The 12186-nt window shown below is 42.1% G+C and overlaps 1 protein-coding gene across 1 annotated transcript in view; it reads left to right on the top strand.

Moving 5' to 3' along the window:
- The window catches only part of LOC133554607 (ERC protein 2-like), a 55949-nt gene that overhangs the window by 27451 nt on the left and 16312 nt on the right, over positions 1-12186 (top strand). The window lies entirely within an intron of this gene.

Below are 12186 nucleotides of genomic sequence, written 5' to 3' on the forward strand. Positions count from 1 at the left end.
TAGTGTGATCCCACGATAGTTGGAACACACCCTCCGGTCCCCCTTCTAAAAGATAGGGACCACCACCCCGGTCTGCCAATCCAAAGGTACCGCCCCCGATGTCCACGCGATGCTGCAGAGTCTTGTCGACCAAGACAGCACCACAGCATCCAGAGTCTTAAGGAACTCCTTGCCGCGGAGGAGCTTTATAACTACCTCAGCAACCTCAGCCCCAGAAATAGGAGAGCCCACCACAGAATCCCCAGGCACCGCTTCCTCAAAGGAAGACGTGTTGGTGGGATTGAGGAGGTCTTCGAAGTATCCCCTCCACCGATCCACAACATCCGCAGTCGAAGTCAGCAGAACACCATCCGCACCATACACGGTGTTGATAGTGCACTGCTTCCCCTTCCTGAGGCGCCGTGTGGTGGTCCAGAATCGCTTCGAAGCCGTCCGGAAGTCGTTTTCCATGGCTTCCCCGAACTCTTCCCATGTCCGAGTTTTTGCCTCCGCGACCGCTAAAGCTGCACACCGCTTGGCCTGTCGGTACCCGTCCACTGCCTCCGGAGTCCTATGAGCCAAAAGAACCCGATAGGACTCCTTCTTCAGCTTGACAGCATCCCTCACTGCTGGTGTCCACCAACGGGTTCTGGGATTACCGCCACGACAGGCACCAACAACCTTGCGGCCACAGCTCCAATCAGCCGCCTCGACAATAGAGGTTCGGAACATGGTCCACTCGGACTCAATGTCCCGCACCTCCCTCGTGACATGTTCAAAGTTCTCCCGGAGGTGTGAATTGAAACTCTCTCTGACAGGAGACTCTGCCAGACGTTCCCAGCAGACCCTCACAATGCGCTTGGGCCTGCCAGGTCTGTCCGGCATCCTCCCCCACCATCGCAGCCAATTCACCACCAGGTGGTGATCGGTAGAAAGCTCCGCCCCTCTCTTCACCCGAGTGTCCAGAACATGAGGCCGCAAATCCAATGACACAACTACAAAGTCGATCATGGAACTGCGGCCTAGGGTGTCCTGGTGCCAAGTGCACATATGGACACCCTTATGTTTGAACATGGTGTTTGTTATGGACAATCCGTGACGAGTACAAAAGTCCAATAACAAAACACCACTCTGGTTTAGATCCGGGCGACGATTCTTCCCGATCACGCCTCTCCAGGTTTCACTGTCGTTGCCAACATGAGTGTTGAAGTCCCCCAGTAGGACAAGGGAATCACCCGGGGGAGCACTTTCCAGTACTCCCTCGAGTGTACCCAAAAAGGGTGGGTATTCTGAACTACTGTTTGGTGCGTAAGCACAAACAGTCAGGACCCGTCCCCCCCACCCGAAGGCGAAGGGAAGCTACCCTCTCGTCCACTGGGTTGAACTCAAACGTGCAGGCTTTGAACCGGGGGGCAACGAGAATTGCCACCCCAGCCCGTCGCCTCTCACTGCCGGCAACGCCAGAGTGGAAGAGGGTCCAGTCCCTCTCGAGAGAACTGGTTCCAGAGCCCTTGCTGTGCGTCAAGGTGAGTCCGACTATATCCAGCCGGAACTTCTCTACCTCGCGGACTAGCTCAGGCTCCTTCCCCCCCAGTGAAGTGACGTTCCATGTCCCAAAAGCTAGCTTCTGTAGCCGAGGATCGGACCGCCAAGTGCCCTGCCTTCGGCTGCCGCCCAGCTCACAATGCACCCGACCTCTATGGCTCCTCCCATGAGTGGTGAGCCCATTGGAGGGATGACCCACGTTGCCATGGGGACAGGCCCGGCCACCAGGTGCTCGCCATCGTGCCCCAACTCCGGGCCTGGCTCCAGAGCGGGGCCCCGGTGACCCGCGTCCGGGCAAGGGAAATCTGAGTTCATTTTGTTGTAATTCCATAGAAGTCTTTGAGCTGCTCTTTGTCTGATCACTCACCTACGACCTGTTTGTCTTGGGAGACCCTACCATCTCAACATTCAAAATTATTTCCAAATGTAAACCATTTCAACATTCAAACCATTTTAACGTTTTAACCATTTCAACATTCAAACCATTTCGACATTCATCATACATTCCATCGCCATTTCAGTTCAGCTTAAGCATTAGAGCATTCACATTAAATTTCTACAGAAATTGCTTCATCTAGTTACCTTTACTTTTCAATTCAAGTAATTTCAATTAATGAAGCTCCTCTTAAGGACCTTTGCGTCTACACTGTGAGAAAAAACGAGCACCCTATACCCACCACACCTGGAGAATCAAACAGTATATTATCTGCTCTATTGATATTATAAGAGTTTTAGCAGAAAAGTTTATGAAATCTAAATTAAACCCCTGAAAACATTTTCATCGCCAACTCCCTATATTTGGCAAGAATTTGATTCTCTATATATTGTATTTCCAAAATTACTAAAAGCCATACCCTTTTATAAATGTATGGCAAGTAAATGTTCATTTTTTCCCTCCGCAATGCAGCATTCTGCATTGGTGGAATGTCCCGTTATGAGCCTGTGTGAATTCTTTGTGCATGTTATTCTGTGTGCGCAGTCTATATGACACCCTAGCCTCCAGGCTAGAATTTAACTTTTTGACCGTATCCTTCGCTCAGGATGTCGGCACTTATTGCTATAGTGTTACCTTTGATGGTATTAATTCCATATGCTAGCTGCTCTGACACATGTGGAGCAGAGATGACTATTTGATGATGTGTCTGTTGCATGACCTGAATCACCCTCTGGGGATACAACAGAGCTGTAACTATACTGTACTCCGTGAAAAACTATTCTTAAAGTCATGGTAGCACAATAGTCACACATAGTGGGCAGCAGCAGGCATGCTCTTAGCGTAGTAATCCCTTCTTATCCACAAGTGACATGGGCAAGAGGATAACCGCCGTCCCTTCCAATTTCATTGGGAGAACTCACGGGGATAGGAGTAGCAGAAAGATAAAAAAATACCTGATTATTTAATTAAAACACAAAAATATCAGTCTTTCATTTCTCACTATGCTAACTGTGGCTCTTTGTTTAACCCAGTAGAAGAAGTTCACAGGGTTACCATGAGGCTGATCTACTGAAGATCCCAAACAACAAGTGCTAAATAGTCAAACTCTTAAACTGTGTTTACAATTGATAACAAAAGCAAATTAAGTGCAGTTCGCCCTATTTAAATAATGATTTTGCTTGTACTAGTGGTTTTCAAGATAGGAACATGTATTTCCCTCAACTAGGAATGGGAATTGATAACATTTTTCCGGTTGCAATTCCACTTTTGATTCGGTTTCTTAACGGCTCTCTAATCAATTCACATTTGGGGAAAAAAAGAGAAAAAAATCTTGATTACTGATTAGCATCAATTTTTTTGAGTTTAGAGCAGTGGTTCTTAACCTTGTTGGAGGTACCGAACCCCGTTAGTTTCATATGCACATTCACTGAACCCTTCTTAGTAAAAAATAAAATGTATTTTTTTTTTCAAATTCAACACAACGTTATATGTTTTTGGTAACACTTTAATATGGAGAACATATTCTGAGTAACAAAGCCTTAATTTGGAGTTATTTGGTTAGGGTTAGAGGGTTAGGGCCAGGGTTGGAGGGTTAGGGTTATAATGAGGCCATGCCGAATAAGGCATTAATAAGTACTTAATAATGACTAGTTAAGAGCCAATATGTTACTAATTTGCATGTTAATAAGCAATAATTAATGGTGAATATGTCTCCCATACTAAAGTCCATCCATCCATCCATTTCTACTGCTTATTCCCTTTCGGGGTCGCGGGAGGCGCTGGCGCCTATCTCAGCTACAATCGGGCGGAAGGCGGGGTACACCCTGGACAAGTCGCCACCTCATCGCAGGGCCAACACAGATAGACGGACAACATTCACACTCACATTCACACACTAGGGCCAATTTAGTGTTGCCAATCAACTTATCCCCAGGTGCATGTCTTTGGAGGTGGGAGGAAGCCGGAGTACCCGGAGGGAACCCACGCATTCACGGGGAGAACATGCAAACTCCACACAGAAAGATCCCGAGCCTGGATTTGAACCCAGGACTGCAGGACCTTCGTATTGTGAGGCAGACGCACAAACCCCTCTGCCACCGTGAAGCCCATACTAAAGTGTTACCATGTTTTTTTACTGGTGCACAAAATGAACCGTGCATGAACATCACCTTGTTCAAAGAACAAAACTCACACTAGACTGCATAAACTGACAACAAATTACCCACCTGCAAATCAGTGTGACTTCTGCTGCTGCCGTATCTGTAATATGCCGATAGAGAGAATTTTTTGTTGAGACGATGAGTTGGGTGTGTTTTGACCTCTGCCGAACCCCTGAGGCCGACTCACCGAACGCCTAGGGTTCGATCGAACCCAGGTTAAGAACCACTGGTTTAGAGGTAACATGATCTTACAAAGCCTACAGTGAGGTCTCAAGAGGAATTGGAGAAAAAAAAAATTGGGGGGAAATTGATGTAAGAAACTAATATTCTTCTGTAGAATTGAATCGTGCAAATTACCCAAGAATGTAAAATGTTTTAGCATGTGACATTAATTTATAACATGTAACGTGAGGTACGTCGAGCTTTTATTGGTTATAGTTTTAATGGTTATGGCCTACAGTTTATGACAACTTTGAATTCAACATCTCAGAAAATGTAAGGTTTCAAAAACTGTAAGCCACGGTGATCAGAATTATAACAAATAGTCATGACATAGCTCACTTTGCATGAAATAAGTCAATGTTACAGATTAGTTTCACATTTGAAGTTAACTGCCTGTTTAATACAATCAGGGTTTCTATGGGTATTAGCAAATCTAATTTCATGCTTTTTAATGGCATTTTAGGGCAACGTAAACAAAATGTAATACCTATGTCCAACCGCATATGGTTATTTCTATAGTGAAAAGCTTACAATTGTCTGCATACACATACGATTGTTAGCATTTTGACAATGATAATATTGAATAGTTGAAAAGTTTACATTAACTTTTACTATGTAGCAAATTAGAAATGACTCACAAGACTGTTTCATCTGAGAATTTATTAGGCACCGAATGTCCCTTTGGGACAGAGGACCCTATTGAATTTCTAGCGTTTTATTCTTTCTTTCTTTATTATTATTCCGCAGCTCTGAGCTGTAATTTGACCCCCTTAACATGCTTCAAAACTCACCAAATTTGACACACACATCAGGACTGGCAAACATTGAGATTTAATCAAAAAACCTAACCCCAAAACTGAAATTTGCGCTCTAGCGTCCCCTAGGAAGAAAACAGACAAAACTGCCTGTGACTTCCAGTAGGAATGTCGTAGCGACATGAAACAAAACCCATGTAGCTCTCACTCAGACCTAGACTTCTTACACTGACACCCTTATGCAAAAATCAACAGGAAGTTTGCAATTCCCCCTTCAAAACCTTCATTTTGTAAAAACAGTCACCATTTGCCTCTTTGAGCTGTAATTTGACCCCCTTAACATGTTTCAAACCTCACCAAACAGGACACACACATCAGGACAGGCGAAAATTGCAATTTAATCAAGAAACCTAACCCAAAAACTCAAAATTGCGCTCTAACGCCCCCTAGGAATAAAACACAGACAAAACTGCTCCTAGGAAGAAAACACAGACAAAACTGCCTGTAACTTCCAGTACGAATGTCGTAGAGACATAAAACCTCTATGTAGGTCTCACTTAGACCTACATTTCATATATTGATAACCCCCAGCAAAAATCAACAGGAAGTTTGCAATTCCCCCTTCAAAACAAAAGTTTTTTAAAAACTGGTCACCTTTTTTCAAACATTATCTCCTCTGAGCGTGTTTGTCGTGTCGGCTTCAAACTACCACGGGAGAGAGATTGAACCCTTCTGATTAAAAGTTGATGAAAGAGTTTTAATTACTGGGGCGGCATGGCGTAGTGGGTAGTGCGGCCGTGCCAGAAACCTGAGGGTTGCAGGTTCGCCTATTGACATCCAAATCGCTGCTGTAGTGTCCCTGGGCAGGACACTTCGGCCGTAGACGCAAACTGGCAGCCACGCTTCTGTCAGTCTACTCCAGGGCAGCTGTGGCTACAGATGTAGCTTACCACCACCAGGTGTGAATGATTGATTGGTTCCCACTTCTCTGTGAGCGCTTTGAGTATCTAATAATAGAAAAGCGCGATATGAATCTAATCCATTATTATTATTATTATTATTATTACTGCTACGGTTTTGATTTTATCAGCCTTCGAAGAACTGCTGCGCTGAAAACCATTTCAAAGATGACCGCCGTGCGCAGACACAGAGAGGGAGACATTTTTTTTCCCCGTTTTTTTCTGCTGCTGGTGCGCACGCACCAACATTCGTGAGGGGGGGGGCTGTGATCGTCTATACCAAGATGGCTGCCAGGTGCCGTAGCTAAGCCGGTATGTTTTAAAGTTGTCGTTTGCCTGCTTATCGTAAAAACGACTGTCCAACATTTTACAACTGATTGTAAACTTATAGGTGCCGACCATCAGGGCCGGGTTGCAACGAAAGAGTGTGTCAATGTTAAGTTATTACACTTAGTTGGTAATTCTATCTGTTTGCTAATAGTAGCTACTAGCCGTACCCATGTCTTTTCAATGGGCGGTTAGCATTGGGTTTTAATCCCGTTTCCTCCTATGTTTCTGCTGTAATTGAATTTCTTTGTATGTCGAGTCTTTATTTTGGGTACTTACATATGGTGCCTGACTGTTGTGGAGTTTTAAGGCCATCTGCACTTTTTATGTGCCGATTTGGTAGGTCTATCTGCTAATAGTAGCTATTAGCTGTACCCATGTATTTTCATTCTAACTTATATCTGTCAGTAGACATGTTATGGAAGATAAAAACTACAACATTTATAATACAAAGTAGTTCTAATTTATATCTGTCAGTAAATACGTTTTGGAAGGTAAAAACTACAACATAATACAAAGTAGTGTGTAGTTCTAACTTATATCTGTTAGTAGACACGTTATGGAAGGTAAAAACTAAAATATAATACAAAGTAGTGTGTTGTTCTAACTTATATCTGGGAAGCCCAGACTTCCCTCTCCTCAGCCACTTCCATATATACTCGGTCCAGTCCATCGCTGCTTGCAACTTTAATTTATTTTTCTGTAGTAGCATCCGGTGTTCTGACTTTGTGCACGGCAATAAACAATAGCCAAATAAAAGGTTTCACCGGTCAATCATCACACTTTACCATCAATCAAACCTTTTAAAGGGGAACTGCTCTTCGGCTCTCTAAACATCCAATTCTGGATTACAAACCCCGTTTCCATATGAGTTGGGAAATTGTGTTGGATGTAAATATAAATGGAATACAATGATTTGCAAATCCTTTTCAACCAATATTCAGTTGAATGCACTACAAAGACAATATATTTGATATTCAAACTCATAAACTTTATTTTTTTTTTTGCAAATAATAATTAACTTAGAATTTCATGGGTGAAACACGTGCCAGAGTAGTTGGAAAAGGGCAGGTTAACCACTGTGTTGAATCACCTTTTCTTTTAACAGCACTCAATAAAAGTTTGGGAACTGAGAAAACTAATTGTTGAAGCTTTGAAAGTGTTCTTTTTTTTTGATTAATTGAGTGAAACTTTTATTAGTAGATTGCACAGTTCAGTACATATTCCGTACAATTGACCACTAAATGGTAACACCCGAATAAGTTTTTCAACTTGTTTAAATTTGGGTCCACGTTAATCAATTCATGGTACAAATATATACTATCAGCATAATAAAGTCATCACACAAGTTAATCATCATGGTATATACATTGAATTATTTACATTATTTACAATCCGGGGGTGGGATGAGGCGCTTTGGTTGATATCAGTACTTCAGTCGTCAACAAGTGCACCAATAGAGAAATGGACATTGAAACTGTATAGGTCTTACTTGGTAGGATATGTACAGCCAGCAGAGAACATAGTGAGTTCAGATAGCATAAGAGCAAGTATATACATTAGAAATACATTTTGATTATTTACATTCGGTTATTTACAATCCGGGGAGATGGGATGTGAATGGAGGAGGGTATTAGTAAAGGGTTGAAGTTGCCAGGAGGTGTTGTTTTAGAGCGGTTTTGAAGGAGGAAAGAGATGCACTTGCTTTTATACCTGTTGGGAGTGCATTCCACATGGATGTGGCATAGAAAGAGAATGAGTTAAGACCTTTGTTAGATTGTAATCTGTGTTTGTGGGTGGGGTGGGGTGTGTGGTTGGCCGGGGCGTGGTTAAGAGGGGAGGAGTATATTTACCGCTAGATTCACCAAGTCAAGAATTTCATATATATATATATATATATATATATATATATATATATATATATATATATATATATATATGTATATATGCTGTTGCTGGGATTAAATAGTAGCAGTTAAAAATGTGCCTTTCATTTATAATTATTGCATGCTGTGTTTAAATGTTTAAACATATTGCTCATATGTCCTCCTGTTAATAAACAATCCATCCATCCATCCATTTCCTACCGCTTGTCTCCTTTGGGGTCGCGGGGGGTGCTGGAGCCTATATCAGTTGCATTTGGCCGGAAGGCGGTGTATACTCTGGACAAGTCGCCATCTCATCACAGGGCCAACACAGAGACAGACAACATTCACACACTAGGGTAAATTTAGTGTTGCCAATAAATCTATCCCCAGGTGCAATTAATACAAGTAGCGCTGTTGCAATCTTTTTTAATAAAATGTAGTACATTTTTGCGCGTTTGGTCCAGGCTCCATCATTTTTGTTAGCCACGTCGTACCATCCATTTTTTTCGAATTTAGATTGCACAAAAAAAGACAAAGATGCGTTTTCCTCTCTCAAGGGTTGTGAATGATAAGCAACATTTCGAACAGAAGTGCAGTTCCCCTTTAAGACACGCAAATCACTGTACACGTACTTAGTAGCTTTGCATGGGATATAAAGTTTGCAAGTAATACACACCAACCTTTAGCAGATCAACCCCTGTTTGTACAGAGCTGACAGGAGGGATGGAGACGCTCAGTGATTGGAAAGCTACCTGGAAAATGGAGCTTCAAGTTGCTCTCGATTAAATGTGGCTAAGCTACAGGGAAAGGTACTCTCAGAATTGCAGTAAGCTTCACTACAAGCTACACTGATAAAGTAGCTTGCCACATCAAAGTTTTATTTAACGGCATTCATATCTATTGTCCCACATGTATAATATCAATGTTGATGTAACTCAGCGTCTACAATGGACCCAATTCGGCTCTATTACCGTCATTTACCTGTTATTTAGCTGGGGACACCCTACAACTACATATATGGGGCTACCCTACTGTATCTTTTTATTTTAGTTTGCCTTTTCTTTGGCCCACCCCTAAAATATTTAAATTTTCTCTACCTACAGTTAAAATAACAGCCTCTATCTATATCTTAACAAAAAAAAAAACTGTGACTTGTGTGTGTTCCTAATTTTGTGTTCCATGTCTTCGATGAAGAGAGCAGTTATGATTTCAGATCACATAGTAAACAACTAAAAACTAAGGTTTTGGGCATTGTTTCTCTAAACGCATGCATTTGTCTAAATATGGCTAGGGACACACATTATTGTGGGTCTCGTGTTTCCTGGACGTCTTGTTCATTACTAAAAGAAAAATTTAATCTGCAGAAGAGTGCCATTTTTAAGTATATATGTAGACGTCTTGTGTTGTGGGGTTCTTTTTGGACCGATTGAGCACAGCTAGGCCGGTCGCCAAGTTTACAAAGTCTTTTAATTTTCCAGCAAATCTGTCTTTCTCTCGCTCAACATCTTATCTTCTCGCTCGTGTGCTTTTCAGCCCAGCCGTCTTTCCCCGTTCTGGCTTTTCAGCCCCCCTCTGCGGTCACCAACGCTGCTAATAAAGAGACAGGTGATTAGATAATTGGTTCCAGCTGAGGTATCCACTCACCTGTCATCTGCTCCCAGCCCGCTCCTGCGAATGCCCTGCCCACAGGCGGCGCGTGGACCACGCCCTGCCTTCAACAATATAATTTTTTGAGTTGTCAGCTTGAAGCCTCCCTCTGTCTCTGACTCTGTCATGCCTAGTAATCAGTTTTATGTTTGATCATGTTTATGTTTCATTTTTGAACTCTCGTTTCCCGTTTTGCACTTCCTGGTTTTGTTTGTCTCCATAGTTACGTATTAGTTTCCACCTGGTCCTCAAGTCACGCCCCTGCCGTCAGTCCCGCACCTGTTTCTCATCACCATAGCCACTATTTAAATAATTAGTTTTCTGTTCATTGGCCTGGGAACTTTCCTTGCTATTGCTGATGCTTACTTACTACGACCACGCAATTACCTTGCCTTGCCAAACCTTCAAGCCTTGCCACGCTGCTAATTATTTTGACCACGCCACGTAAGATTTTTGTATTTTTGCCTCAGTGCAAGTTTTTGGTTAGTTGTGTATCTTTATAGTATCTATTGTTTATTTGTAGTCATGCTATTGTGCTGTTTTTGTTGGAAGTTTTAGTATAGATTATTATCCGACACCGAGCTTGTTTTGCCTTTTTGTATTATAGTGTATAAATAAATAAATATGTTCCTTAACTCATGTCTGGCTCGTTCCAAATCCTCTCTGCATCAAAGAAGCAACCCAAATCCATGTCCCGGCTTGACAGACTCACTCGTCGTCATGAGACATGAGTGTGCAACTGCTACGATTATGCTAACTATTTTCAATGACCCGCTTATCTTGCCTCTGATTGGCCAGTCCGCAATGTTTCGTCGTAAACTTAGCCAATTTTGCCTTTAATACGAACATGAACCAATCATCATGGATTTTCTCCTTACGTATGAATGTCATTTATCCAGATCATTGTATTTTCTCCGTATTTTTTCGGCCTGGATTCGCAGTCCATTTTCCCTCTTTGTAGCTCGTAGCTTTGATGTAAGCTACCTAGCTAAATGGGTCTAAAAGTAGCAAAGCTACAGGAAAAGCTACTTGTTAAAAAAGTAGGTAAGTTACCGCCAAGGTACTGGAAAATGTACTTAAGCTACATAGCTTAACTACATGTATCTTGTTAGTGCCCATCACTGGAGACACTTCTGACAGGAGTACAAAAAAAAATGGAGAAGCAGTCAGAGGCGAGGAAAAAAGGTGACGATAACAAAAATAAAAATATTTCGAAAGCATAGATGGCCTTTAGGTTGACCATGGCTGTAATTTAATAATCAGGTATTTGTATGCAGAATGTTGGTTTCAGGAACTTACATAGTGGTTTGTAGAACTGCAAAAATACATATGTTCTCAATAGCAAATCACTTCAGGGGGTTGCGAAAAAATTTCTGTCCCCATAAAAGAATGAGGCATTAAATAAAATAATTGAGAACCGATATCGGAAGTGTTGTCCGACAAATTAACTCTCTTGCAGCCGGTCTCTCTACAGTGCATGTATGTAGATTATGTAGTACCAGTCGATTTAATCAAGACTATGACTTATCAAGCGGTTACTGTAGAAGGGCTCTTGGTGAGCACTAATGGAAGGTGTAAATGGGGATAGACTACAGCTTTCCCATGATCTTGAGAGGATAAGCAGCATAGAACACGGATGGATGGAATGAGTGACTATGACAGGCCAGTGTTTATTAACAACTAGGAAATTACTTTAGTGTTTGCATTGAATCATGTTGACATCTGTCTTGTCCTTGTCCTGTTTACCCACAGGAGCCACAACAAATAGCTGTAATAAATATTCTTTCAAGAGTTTAACGGATTTAACTAAAAAATAATTCAGTGTAGGACCCTTTATTTGTTGTAACCTACAATATTTGTGTGTGCCTACTTAGTTTGAGTAGTTTGTGTTGGGATCATTCCAGACAAATGCTAGCATTAATTATTAATAGAAGATAGTTAAGAGCATGCGCAGTCAGAAGGTGCTGCTGCATAAATGTAAACGTGACAGACATCTTTGAGAGAGCCTGGGAACAGACTGACCAGCGTATAAGTGAGACAAGCTGAGAGTATTATACTGTAGATCATATAACCTCTATTTCTTTTTGTCTCCAACCTATGGACGGACAGACACAGAGAGCAGAAGAAAACAAAGTGAAGAGGTGAGGCCATACATCTTAGGGTGAGGTTCGGACCAGAAGTAGCTTAAGTAAAAGAACAGTACATGCTCTTTGACAGACAACAGTTAGAGAACTTTTCATTAAGTGCGAGGACTGTTGGCATTGAGTACGTGGCACAAAGATGATGAAC

This window comes from Nerophis ophidion, linkage group LG06, assembly GCF_033978795.1.
Source record: "Nerophis ophidion isolate RoL-2023_Sa linkage group LG06, RoL_Noph_v1.0, whole genome shotgun sequence".
Taxonomy (NCBI): domain Eukaryota; kingdom Metazoa; phylum Chordata; class Actinopteri; order Syngnathiformes; family Syngnathidae; genus Nerophis; species Nerophis ophidion.